The 13703-nt window shown below is 41.8% G+C and overlaps 1 pseudogene; it reads right to left on the bottom strand.

Moving 5' to 3' along the window:
- Nucleotides 1–4646: 4646 nt before the first annotated feature.
- Nucleotides 4647–12817, bottom strand: LOC137954874 (uncharacterized; annotated as a pseudogene).
- Between the last annotated feature and the right edge of the window lie 886 nt (nucleotides 12818–13703).

Below are 13703 nucleotides of genomic sequence, written 5' to 3'. Positions count from 1 at the left end.
CCCATGTAACTCATCCAGAAGCTCATCCACTACCGGAATCGGGAACTTGTCTTTTATTGTCTGCACGTTCAACTCCCGATAATCCACGTAAAACCTCCATGTCCCATCATGTTTCTTCACAAGTAAGACGGGTGAAGAGAACGAGGAGCGGCTGGGACGAATAAGACCCTGTTTCAACATCTCATGGCACTGACGCTCTATCTCGTCCTTCTGAAGGTGTGGGTAACGGTATGGTCGCACGACCACTACCTCAGAACCTGGTTTCAAACAGATCCTGTGGTCACAGTGCCTCATGGGAGGCAACCCCGAAGGCTCCTGGAAGAGGTCATAGAACTCCTCAACCAGACCATCACTAGTACTGTCAGGCTGATCCTGTGTTTGCAAAGTGTGTATGCGGTGGGCCCTGTTCACCTGACAGCCCTATAAGAGCACCCGACTTCCGGCCAAATCAAAGCTCATGGTTAAAACCGAAAAGTCCCATAGAATGGGCCTCAATGTTTGTAACCATTTAATGCATAAAACCATATCAAATCCCGCTAGGGGAATAACAAAAAATTCCGCATTAAATGAAGTAAATCCAATGGAAAAAGTTACCGGCTTACTAATCCCATAGCTAGGGACCTTCTCGCAATTGGCCACTGAGACGGTGGCTGTCGGATGAGTGTGTATCTGGAGCTGAAGATGCTGTGCGGCTGTCAAACTCTGAAAATTGTGTATACTCCCCGAGTCGACTAGTCCTACCAGTTCTTGGTCGATGACATGAGCTCGGACTTGCATTGTAGTAGGCGATTTCTTCCCAGTAATAGCATGCAAGGATATCTCTGGTGGTTCTTCCTCGATAATATCCTCTGGTTCCTCTGGATCCTCTGAATCCTCCATCTCGAGCCAAAATAATCGTTTACATTGGTGTCCGACCCAATACTACCATCGCAGTTATAACAGAGATTTTTGGACCGCCTTTCTGCCATCTCCGCACTCGTCAATTTTTTTATAAAGCTCGGTAGGGAATTACCAGGGCGGGGATCGGCTACCCGAGTCGTAGTCGGAGTGTGTCTGGATGGTGCTACTATAGATGCTCCCTGAGATGAATTATACTCGTGCCCTTGCCACGTGGAGGAAGTGTTCCTCTCACTCGACCAACTCGGCTTACGTTGCTGCAACTGTTGTCGTTGTTCCATTGCTCGGGCCATATTCATGGCATGAGCTAGATCTGTGGGCATAAGGAGTTCTACCTCTAGCCGTAAATACTCATTGAGACCTGCTGTGAATAAGGAGGCCTGCTGGTCAACCAATACCCTCTCTCCAGCACGAGCCAACTTTTCCTGGAAGAGTTTTTGATAGTGTTCCACCGAACCCGTTTGTCTCAATAGGACTAACTCTCCCAAGCGGTTGCTGTTGGCGGGAGGCCCAAATCTAACTGTGCATAGATTTTTAAATTCGCCCCAAGTCATTCCCGGTCTCTCTTTCTCTACTTGAGTCACCCATAACATGGCTTCATCTGTCATATGGAAAGAGGCTAGTTGCACCTTATCCCATTCAGTAGTCCCTTGGTTCAAATTTTTTTTTTCACATCTATGCAACCAAATTACGGTATCCACAGAACCATTGAAAGAGGGAAACTCTAACTTGGTGTACCTTGGGATTGTGCCTCCATGCTGAGGTGCTTGGACAACAGTGCGCCCAGGCCACTGCTCCCCTCTTCTGTGATATGGTTGATCAACCTCTCACACCTCTAGACTCTGATGTCTCTCTGTCCTCAACTCCTGTAACATGCTAATGATTCGGCTCATCTCTTCTTCCAAACCACAAACCTTTCCCAACACTGGTTGTGCTGTTTCAAGGCTATCTTCTATCTTTTGTATCCTGATTTGGATTTTTTCATTGCTGATATGATCCCCCATGTTACCCTGCTCTGATACCAAGTTGTTACGGTCCCAGGTCATGGATCGAGTAACACGGCGTGGGATTTGTGAATCCAGCACTCAGAATTTACTCACTTCACGTCAAGGGTCTGTGTATGAGTATTCCCCCTTAACCAGTGCTTGGCCAGGTGGAAAGATCCTCTTTTGAGGGTCCTACCGAGTTGTTGTGCTAGGTGGAAGACCCCACAACAATGCTGACCTTGCTAGAGCAAGGTGTTCTCTTTTCTTGGTCACGGCAAAAAGGGTTTAGCCCTCTTTGTTGCTGCTCTAGCTAAGAATGCAATCCTTCTTTCTTAAATAACTTGAAACACGAGTTTGGGATAGATTAATACCTCTTTTTTGATGCTATGATCAGCTCCCACGTTGCACCAGGATTTGCTCAAGATTTGAGGATAAAAATCCTCACTTTGCTGCTTGGTAAGTGAGGAATTGGGCCTCTCTTGCTGCTGCTGCCGAGAGGGAGGATAGACCTCCTCTTTGGGCTTGGAAAAGGGGCAGGAAGCTCCTTTTCTTAGTAGGGATGATGGTGGATGAATTTGGGTGAAGATGGATGGCAATGGAGGGTGAAGGATAGGTTGGATTTTTGGAGTAAACCCTAAACTCGAGATCAAGAGGTGATCTCAACCTATTTAGACTAGGTTATTCTAAAATCTCAAAACTTACCTATTTCATTCATACCTATCCCTTAAATAAGGAGTTTTAGGGTTAGGGTTACAATAATTCCCCATAATGCCCTTACATATAAAGTAATTAGAAATAACTCCTACTTAAAACAATATAAGAAATAAATCCTACTCAAAGAATTATAAGAATTAAATCCTATTGAGTGAGTTGTTGTTGTCTTCTTCGTTGTGTGACTCGGTGTGCTATTGAGTCCACAACATTTTAGGGCTAAAACTGACAATTCTGCCCCTGCGTCCTTGCTCATTACATAATTAATGAAAAAATATACTTAAAACAATATAAAATATGAAATTTAAAAGTAATGAACTCAATGAGTCATTGCCACCTCCTTTGGGTGACTTGGTGTGCTATTGAGCCCTCAACAATTTCCTGCAACTAAAGTTCATCCTGCACATGAACTAAATGACTAATATGATATGCGACATGATTTTCTGTCCCTCTTATGTGTTTGATCTCCTAATCAAATTCACTCAAGGGAAGTATCCATCTAATTAGTCTTTGTTTTGCCTCTTTCTTTGTCATAAAATAATGGAGAGCTGCATGATCAGAGTAAACAATGACTTTAGTACCAAGCAAATAAGATCGAAACTTTTCTAAAGCGAAAACAACAACTCAAAGTTCTTTTTCAGTGGTATAATAATTTCTCTGGACATAATTCAAAGTTCTGGAAGCATAATAAATGGCATGAGATGCTTTTCCAATTCTTTGACCCAAAACTGCGCCTACTACATAATCACTTGCGTCGCACATTATCTCAAAAGGAATGTTCCAGCCAAGGGGTTGGATAACTAGGGCAGAAGTCACCAGTTCCGTCAGCTTGTCAAATGCCTTTTTGCACTCCTCATTGAACAAAATCCACATCCTTTTGTAATAACTTGCACAGGGGTAATGCTATTTTGGAGAAATCCTTGATGAATTTGTGGTAGAAACCTGCATGTCCAAGAAAAGAACAAACTTCTAGCACACTAGTGTGATAAGGTAAAGATTGAATAATAACAATGTAGCTTTGTCTACCTCAATTTCACTAGTTGAAATAACATGACCCAAAAATATGCCTTGTTCAACCATAAAATGACATTTTTCAGAATTTAACACAAGGTTAGTTTCTATGCATATTTGAAGAACAAGTGTATGGTTATGCAAACAAGTATCAAAGGAGTTTCCATAAACTGTGAAATCATCCATAAAGACTTCTATGATATGCTCAATATAATCTGAAAATATGCTAACCATACACCTTTGGAAAGTGGTTGGAGCATTGCAAAGGCCAAAGGGCATGCGACGATATGCAAAAGTCCCAAATGGGCATGTAAAAGTCATCTTTTCTTAATCCTTCGGAGCAATTGCAATCTGTAAATAACCTGAATAACCATCAAGAAAACAATAGTAAGAATGACCAGCTAACCTTTCAACCATTTGATCAATAAAAAGCAAAGGGAAGTAGTCCTTGCAGGTTATAGCATTTAATTTTCTATAATCTATACAAACCCACTACCCATTTTGAACAGGGGTAGGAACTAACTCATCATTCTGATTTTTCACAACAGTTATTCCTATCTTTTTAGGAACCACTTGAACTCGGTTGACTCATGTGCTATCCAAAATAGGATAAATCACTCCAACTTCAAGAAGTTTGAGGATCTCCTTCTTCACTACATCCATCATGGGCGGGTTCAATCTTCTTTGCCGTTGATGAGAAGGCTTTGCTCCCTCTTCAAGTAAGATATAATTCATGCATGTAGATAGGCTAATTCCTTTAATATCTGCAATTGTCCAACCAATAGCCATCTTATGTTCCTTAAGGACGTGCACAAGCTTTTCTTGTTGCGGTGCACTAATTTTACTGGAGATGATCATAGGTAGCGTTCCTCCATCTCCAAGGAACACGTACTTGAGGTGACATGGGAGAGGCTTCAAATCTGAAGTGGGAGCCTACAAAATAGAGGGTAAAGGCCTCTCATTAGAAACTGGTAATGCAATATAAAGAACATTACCTGACTACTATAACTGTCGAATATCATTCAATGCTGCAAAAGTTCCCTACAAATTAGGACTCAAGGCTAACTCATTCTCTTTCTCAAGATGCTTACTAATGGAAACTTCCAATTCATCTTTTCCATCAAGTTCAAAAACTTCCTGTGCAAAAGAATCAATCATATCAATAGAATAAACAGGATTATCATCATCAGGATATTTCATGGCATCATAAATGTTAAACTTAAAATTCCATGGTAAGTGTGCCACTATGAACATCTATCTTAGTCTTGGATGTCTTTAAGAATGGTCTTCCTAACAAAATAGGAGCAGTTTGGTCACCCTTTTTCATATCAAGCACATAGAAATTAGCAGGGAAAATCAAATCATTAACTTGCACAAGAACATCCTTAACTACACCCTTAGGATAAGAATTAGATCTATCAGCCAATTGAATCACAACACAAACGTCCAAGTTTCAAAGAAGCATATATAGAATATGGCATGACATTAATTGAAGCTCCTAAATCTATCATGGCCTTCTCAAATCTGGTGTTACCAAGCGTACAAGGGATAGTAAATATACATGGATCTTTGCACTTTGTAGGTAATTTTCTTTGAATAATTGCATAAATATTCTCCCTTACTCTCACCTTCTCACATCCTTTAAGTTTTTGTTTCTTCTTAATTGTGCACAGTTCTTTCAAGAATTTAGCATAATGAGGCACTTGTTTAATAGCATCTAAAAGTGGAATATTTTCCTCACATCTAGGGAAAGTCTCATTTAAATCTTTATTTTGCTCATCTTTTCTAGAATCTGCCAAACCCTGAGGAAAAGGAGGAACTTGTTTATAATAAAAAAGAGGTGGAGACTTACGCTGGGAATTTTCCTGTCTGCAACAACGTTTATCTCCTTTTCTTGGTCCGACGATGTAGGAGTTGCCTTTACCGAAATCTCAACTTCTTTACCACTTTTCAAAACGATTGCACTTGCATTTTCTCTTGGATTTACTACCGTTTGAGAGGGTAATTTCCCCAAACTTTGCACCTCTAGCTGACTAATTGCGGTTGCTATCTGGCCCATCTGATTGTCCAAACTTTGAATATTGTGTTATGCACGCAATAACATTGCTAAGTTATTTAGAGTCTAATTAATTATTTTTTTTAATTTACTTTATTTTATTTCAGTTAAAGAATTAATAGGCCACAAGGGTATTTTTGTAATATTTTATCTTGAACCTTGTAAGGGTGAACCCTATTTAAGGGGTAAGAGTAATGAGAAAAAATAAGTATTGATTTAGAGTAAACAAGGGTTTTGAGTTCTCCTCAACGAGATCAGGGGTGTGCGTTCTCCTTAACCAACCTAGGGTAATCAAGCTTCCCTTCGGCTTGATTTTCTTCTTTCTCTTCTTCTTCCCTACAAATCGTTGTGTTAGATCCAGGTGTTATGATACTAGGTTGAGTACTTGGCTTTCCGCTACCTACTAGGCCGGTCTTTTGGATAGTATTGGCTAGGCGCTTAACATTTAGTATCAGAGCTATACCGTGGTTGCGAGTTTGAATCCCAGAGGGGGTGACCTAGAGACCTATGTAGCTCAAAAAAGGCGGTCCGGGTGCTAGAGTGAGCCGCCATGGAAATCAGCTTATAACGGTGGGAGTATTGTTATGATTCTAGGGTTAAGTACTTGGCTTTTCGCTACCTACCAGGATGGTCTTTTGGGTAGTATTAGCTAGGTGCTTAATATTTGGTATCAGAGCTATACCGCTGTTACAAGTTCAAATCCCAGAGGGGGCGACCTAGAGGCCAGATTAAAATTACTGGTAAGTTCAAAAAGTGTGTCGGGCCAGTGTCGCTAGAGTAGGCCATCGTGGACATCGGCTCATAACGGTGGGAGTATTGTTATGATCATGGGTAAAGTGTTTGGCTTTCTGCTACCTACCAGGTCTGTCTTTTGAGTAGTATTGGCTAGGTGTTTAACATTTGGTATCAGAGTTATACCGCCGTCCCGAGTTCGAATCCCGGAGGGGGCGCCCTAGAGACATGTGTTGCACATAAAGGCGGTTTGGGTCGCTAAAGTGGGTCATCGTGGACGTTGGCTCATAACGGTAGGAGTACCTATGTAGCTCAAAAAAGGCGGTTCGGGTGCTAGAGTGGGCCGCCATGGAAATCAGCTTATAACGGTGGGAGTATTATTATGATTCTAGGGTTAAGTACTTGGCTTTCCGCTACCTACCAAGATGGTCTTTTGGGTAGTATTGGCTAGGTGCTTAATATTTGGTATCAGAGCTATACCGCTGTTACAAGTTCAAATCCCAGAGGAGGCGACCTAGAGGCCAGATTAAAATTACTGGTAAGTTCAAAAAGTGTGTCGGGCCAGTGTCGCTAGAGTAGGCCATCGTGGACGTCGACTCATAACGGTGGGAGTATTGTTATGATCATGGGTAAAGTGTTTGGCTTTCCGCTACCTACCAGGTCTGTCTTTTGGGTAGTATTGGCTAGGTGTTTAACATTTAGTATCAGAGTTATACCGCCGTCCCGAGTTCAAATCCCGGAAGGGGCGACCTAGAGACATGTGTTGCACATAAAGGCGTGGCTCATAACGGTAGGAATATTGTTATGATCCTGGGTTGAGTATTTTCCTTTCCTCTCCCTACTAGGCTGGTCTTTTGGATAATATTGGCCAGGTACTTAAAATTTGCTATCAGAGCTATACCATGGTTGATAGTTCGAATCGGAGGGGGCGATCTAGAGACCTATGTAGCACAAAAAGGCGGTCCAGGTTGCTAGAGTGGGCCGCCATGAACGTTGGCTCATAACGGTGAGAGTATTATTATGATCCTGGGTTAAGTATGATCGTAATAACTGGTATCAGAATGGGAACACAATGAGCTATTCTTCGTCCCGAAAATGGCTTGCCATGTACGATCCATTGGAAGAAATACTAACAAAGTGTTTAGCATTAGAAGCGGCATATGTGAATCTTCCATTAATATTTAGAGACATTTTTCTGCCGTAAAACAGAAAGTCATACAACCTAAAGTCGCTCGAGCGTACGCTGTCTCGGACGGTAAGAAAGGCCACGGGATTAAAGCTGTCCTCGCACACGCCACGGTTCCAATTTCTTCTTCGTCCTCCCAAAAAAGCTACCCCAAGAAGCCCAAGAAGTTTTTTCCCCACCTCTTCAGACAGTTGTCGGGGTCCCTCATTCTGACAGCCGGCAAGGCTAGGAGAACATGGGAGAAAGGGGGACGGGAGAAAAGGGAACCACAGTGGAAGACATGGCGTCGACAGCAGGCGGAGAAATCAGGACCTGTGAGAATCGACAAGAAGAAAGTTGGGGGTAAGCTTCTGAAATGCCCTCGATTTTTATGTCAAAACGCATATCCCATGGGGTTGATGGGGCTCAAATGGGCTGATCAGCGGTAGGCGAGGGTAGGTTGCTTCTCTTCTCCTAGGCTACCTGCACATCTTATTCGCGAAGAAAAGGCAGCGAGCGGTTCTTCGCTTAGTAGACGGCCGCCGGACGACGACCGCTTCTTGCGCACAAGCCAAAGTAGCGCGCTTCAAGCCCCCAAGCCATAAAGAACGCTGCTTGAATTTTTGGGACGGGGGTTTTCTGTTCCGTGAAGCAGAGCAACAGAGAGATTACTCCAATTTTGACGAAATTCAGGCTTTTGTGTCTAAAATGCGAGATGGGAACGATTTTTAGGATTTTTTCATAGGCCAAGCTAATAATCAAGGGTGCCCTGTCGTTGTTCATTTTACAGCTTCCTGGTACGTGCCGTCTGTGGCCATGAATCCATATTTCGAAGAGCTACCGTTGAATTACCAGAATATTCTGTTTCTGCTGCTGAGGGCAAGGGCTCAAGTAGATAGACTGGTTGGAGCTAATCCAGATGAGATAATGAAAATGGAAGAGGCCGGGCAATTGTTTGATGAAATGCCTGGAAGAAAGGGGGAGTACTGGAATTCTATGCTTAGTAGTTTGGGTTTTCTGTAAATGGTAGAGAATATGCTAGGGGTGATGAATTATAGTGTTGTTCATGAGAACAGAATCAATTCCCGGGCAGATCCTACAGAACGCCTTTCTGTAATTGTAGTTCTAAATCCTCCATGGGCCTGTCAAGGTGGGGATGCACCTGACAAAACAATTGACAGTGCAGTTTTAACAAGAATAAAACATTTCAGGGCAATGTGCCCTGTGGAGAGTGTTAAGCTTGATGGGGTAAAGCCTAATCATATTACTGTAGTGGCTGTATGTGAGTCTCAATGATGTAGAGACTTGAAGGAGTCACTCAAGGGTCATGAAGTACGACTCTTGACCAGGAAGACATGGCCAGCACTTGACCTTCCAAGGGTGAGAAAGCACAAATTTATTGAGACTTCTAATTACTGTTGGTTGTTTAGATGCTTGCCATTATTGCAAGACCAAGCATGCTCCTGCCTTGATGTCTATATCAGTCACTTTAAAAAAATTCAAATTCTGTTCCAAACATGTTGGCAGTGGGGCTTGTGTGCAGAAGATGAAAACTGACAGTAAGAATTTTGAAGAAGCTGTGCATAATGAAACAGGTGCTGTTAATTCAGAAAATCTGGATGTATATGCAAAGTGTGGGATGGCTACAGTCAATTTTTTTTTGCTGCTGCTGTTGCAGTGCAGATATATGTTGGCATGCTCAGAGGGATACATGACGACTGAGTGGATGACAACTTTTAAATTTGCTGCTGCTGTGACAGTGCAGAAAGGGCGACAACAGCAGAAAATAAAAACTGATAGAAAAGATGCAAATGAGCAGGACTTATCAAGTTCAGGGGCTTTATCATTGTATTCAACAAAGGGTGTTACTGGTCATCACGTTGGGGCAACTGTCCTTTTGACTGCTGTCTACAAAACAGTGCTGCAAATTGAGATGAGAGGTGCAGAGGAAATTTTGCACTCGAGTTCAATGGGAAGGCTTCAACTTGCCGATACAATGAATGCCAACTTCCCTGCTGCTGCTACAGAATTTCACTAGAGAGCACTAATTGCTCTTTGTGAGTCCTCTCAGCAGAAATACAGCAACGTTGCTGCTACCAACACAGGCCTAAACCATATTGGTCTGCGGCTGGAGAAAAGACTTCAACAGCAGAAGTATGTTGCTACTTGTGAGAACATCATCAGGTATGGAAGCTTTGTGCAAAATTTTATTAAGTTAAGCCTCATGAATGTGAATGGACGTCATTTGCCCTATGCAATGCATCTCTACAATTAAATGCCAATATTACATGTCCCTACTGATCTGGCGACGTCTACCATCCTCCTACATGCCTATTGTATAGTTGGGAGTGTAGTGAGGGCACAAGACAATTATGAGGAAGTAGGATTAGTTATGGCTTGCAGATTACATGTCATCCCCTATACCACAATTATAAAGGTTTCTGCCGAGGCCACAATGTGGCAATTAGCATGGGAAATACAAGAAGACACGGTCTCAGATGGTGTTCATCCTAAGGTTGTCACCTGGTCATCATTGATTCGTAAAAAAACCATCTGAAGATGGCCAGCTTGTCAGCCTTGATGCTGGAGAGAAAGCGTTGTATGAGGAAGCAGTTCCTGATTTCGTTGTCATGGGGAAGAAATCTTTCCATTGGGAGAGATTAGTAATGGAGCTAAAATGAAGCTTGTGATCAACATGATAATGGGCAGTATGATGACTGTTTTGCCTGAAAATGGAACACAAATTTCTCTACATCACTGGGTGGTCTTTGCACTAACTTCTCAACCCAATTCCATCACCATTGCTGCTGCCAAGTCAGACCACCAACATAGTCTGGTTGATATGCTAAAAGATCATCCACAATGCCAATTGGTTGACAAGACTATTGGACCCTCTGCCTTGTTTTTTATTTTTTGTAGCGCCATAGCACCAATATATGCACAAACAAGTGAAGGACCACTGGATAAACTTGGGCAGCCAGCAATAATTAGGAATCAGCTCAATCAGGTTAATGAGGTTATTGGGGACATACTGCATTTTGCCAATGAGGCAACCGTTGGGGCAGATCACACATGGGTTGTTAATGTAAAAGCAGAAGTTGCCAGAATGGAGCAGGTAATAGTTCAACTTGTTGTTTGGTTGCTTAACCGTTGGGTGTGCTACAACAAGTGATGTTGGCAGTGTTCAAAAAAAAAAATTTGCTTCTCGGCTGGAATGCTCCTGTTTTATCGTCCAAAGGGCTGACACAGAGACCACAGATGCTACTTAGGAATAGGTGAAGACGTTCGGCAAGCAAAACCTACCTTCAAGCTTCAGGACAAACCCTTTCTCCAAGGGGGTGTAATGTTATGCATACAATAACATTGCTAAGTTATTTAGAGTCTAATTAATTTTTTTCTTTACTTTACTTTATTTTATTTCAGTTAAAGAATTAGTAAGCCACAAGGGTATTTTTTGTAATATTTTATCTTGAACGTTGTAAGGGTGAACCCTATTTAAGAGGTAAGAGTAATGAGAAAAAACAAGTATTGATTTAGAGTAAACAAGGGTTTTGAGTTCTCCTCAACGAGCTCAGGGGTGTGCGTTCTCCTTAACGAATCTAAGGTAATCAATCTTCCCTTTGGCTTGCTCTTCTTCTTCCTTATGAATCGATGTGTTAGATCCAGGATCGTAACATACTGGCCCTTGCCTCTTGTTGAAATTGTTTCATCTCCTATTGAAATTGCAAAGTATTAGTGGCAAGAGACTTAACAATATCTCCTAAAAAATACTAGAATTGGAAGTTTGGTCTGGTTGTTGTCTAGGGGGATATGGTTGCTTATATTGCTGGTAACTTGGGTGATTTAGAGTCACTGGCTGATTAACTTGTGGATTCCCATAACTAAGGTTGGGGTGATCCCTCCATCCCATGTTATACGTATTCGAATAGGGATCATACTTCTTTTGCGGTTGTCCAAGAAAACCACACCATATTCACTTGCTCAGTTGGCTCCTCTCGAAGAGTTGGGCACATATCGGTTGGATGCCCTACTACTGAACAAATCCCACAAGCCTTCACCGTTTGCATATTACCTACATCCATTTGACGAACAAGAAAAGTTAGACTCACAATTTGTTGTTCAAGGGAGGAAATATTTACCTCATTAACGTTCTTAGATGGAAGGTCAAGCCTAGTGCCAAATTGTTGAGAATTGTCCGCCATATTTACAATCAAGTTTCTCGTGGCCCAGGAGTTTTATCCACCAAAGCTCCTCCAGTAGCAGCATCAATCATGCTCCTATTAGTAGGTAGAAGTGTCCAACGCCTAGCAACTTCCCAGGAGGTCACCCATCTTAGGACTACTCTCGCCCAAACTCGCTTAACTTCAGAGTTCTTAGTCAGATACCTAGCCAATACAACCTAAAAAGACTAACCGTTTAAGGTGCGGAAAGCCAAGTACCTAACTCATCAGTGGACCAGGGGTGGACAAAACCTAACCCAGGTGGACCGGAACCACCTAGCTTTGACACCCACTGTTCCCGCTCCTTACAGCTCCTCGCGGGATTCGAAAGCGGAACGTGGTGCCCAGCTCTGATACCATGTCAAACGCCTAGCATGGCATCTAGGAATACTCTCGCCCACTTAACTTCAGAGTTCTTAGTCAGATACCTAGCCAATATAACCCGAAAAGACTAGCCGTTTAAGAATCAGTGGACCAGGGGCGGACGAAACCTAACCCAAGTGGACCAGAACCATCTAGCTCTGATAAGAAGATCCTCATAGATATACTGGATAAGAAGTTACTCACTAATCTGATGATGGGGGCAGCTTGGACATAATTTCTTAAAATGTTCCCAGTATTCGTGTAGGGTCTGTCCGTTATGCTGCCTTACACCACAAATTTCTTTCCGAATGTTGATCGCCCTTGAAGCTGGAAAATATTTCTCCAAAAACAATCTCTTCATCTCGTCCCATGTGGTAATACTCCCAGAGGGTAGATAATAGAGCCAATCCTGAGCCGAATCCTTTAAAGAAAGCGGAAAGGCTCGTAATTTAATTTGCTCTTCAGTTACCCCTTGTGGGTTGCATACCACTTGAAACTCCTTTAGATGCTTGTGAGGATCTTCACCTAAAAGACCATAAAAAATGGGCAAGAGAGGTATTAGTCCAGATTTTAATTCAAATATAGTAGTAGCATCTAAAGTAGGGTACATTATGCATAAGGGTTGTTGATTCAAATCAAGGGCTACAAGCTCTTGTAAAGTTTGATTTTCAGCCATGACTTCCTCCTCCTCTAAATCAGATTCGCTATCAAATGGGGAATCAAGAGCTAGATTGTTCTCTTCAGAATTCCTCCAAGTTTTTTAACTTGCACAAAGTTCTCTCTATTATTGGATCGCATCGTAAATAACCTTGATTAGAAGATCGAGATATCATAAACAATCAAGGGAACTCTAATAAAACATGAAAAATAAATCAGGAATTTTTTTTCAAAAATTTCAAGAACGAAATAAGGATCACATGAAGCATAAAAATCAATTAGAATCAATCCCCAGCAACGACGCCAAAATTTGGTGTGTTGTTGCAGACAACCAAAACTAAAACCTATACTCCTAAAAATATATGTAGCAGTGGGAGTAAGGATCGTTCCCACGAAGAGCGATTAGTCTAATTTTATGCTCTGCGAACAAGGATGGGGGGGGGGGGGGGGGGAGTCGAGTATAATGAAAACACTTTTAATAAAAACAACTAAGAAATAGTTCAAATTAAAGGATCAAAATCAATCAAATGAACAAACCTTGGTCAAAGTCAACATCCACCATCGAAATTTTACAACTGATCATCGATGCAAGCATATATCAATTCACACTTGAGTATTCACCATTGGAACTATCTTCCTATCTCTCCTTAGTTGTAGTTAATTAGAAAACAAGTGATCCAATTAGCCCTAACTACTAAACAACCCATGACAAGTGCTAAAGGTTTAATCTAGTCACATCCTTAAGAATTAGAGAGATCGATGAAACTAAACAACACAAACACAAGCGGCTGCATTTAATTTAGTCCAACATTCTTCTTAAGATCTAATAATTCCTGATGCAGCAAATCATCAAATCTCAATTGCTTTACAAGTTAGTGGGATCAAATAATTACGGATTTGACATC

Source organism: Aristolochia californica, unplaced genomic scaffold (genome assembly GCF_029961685.1).
Source record: "Aristolochia californica isolate CCGP_79_NKW_82.1479 unplaced genomic scaffold, dmAriCali1.0.hap1 SCAF_2, whole genome shotgun sequence".
In the NCBI taxonomy this organism is placed as follows: Eukaryota; Viridiplantae; Streptophyta; class Magnoliopsida; order Piperales; family Aristolochiaceae; genus Aristolochia; species Aristolochia californica.
The sequence above is the reverse complement of the archived record's forward strand: the minus strand, read 5'-3'. Positions and strand labels throughout refer to the sequence as shown.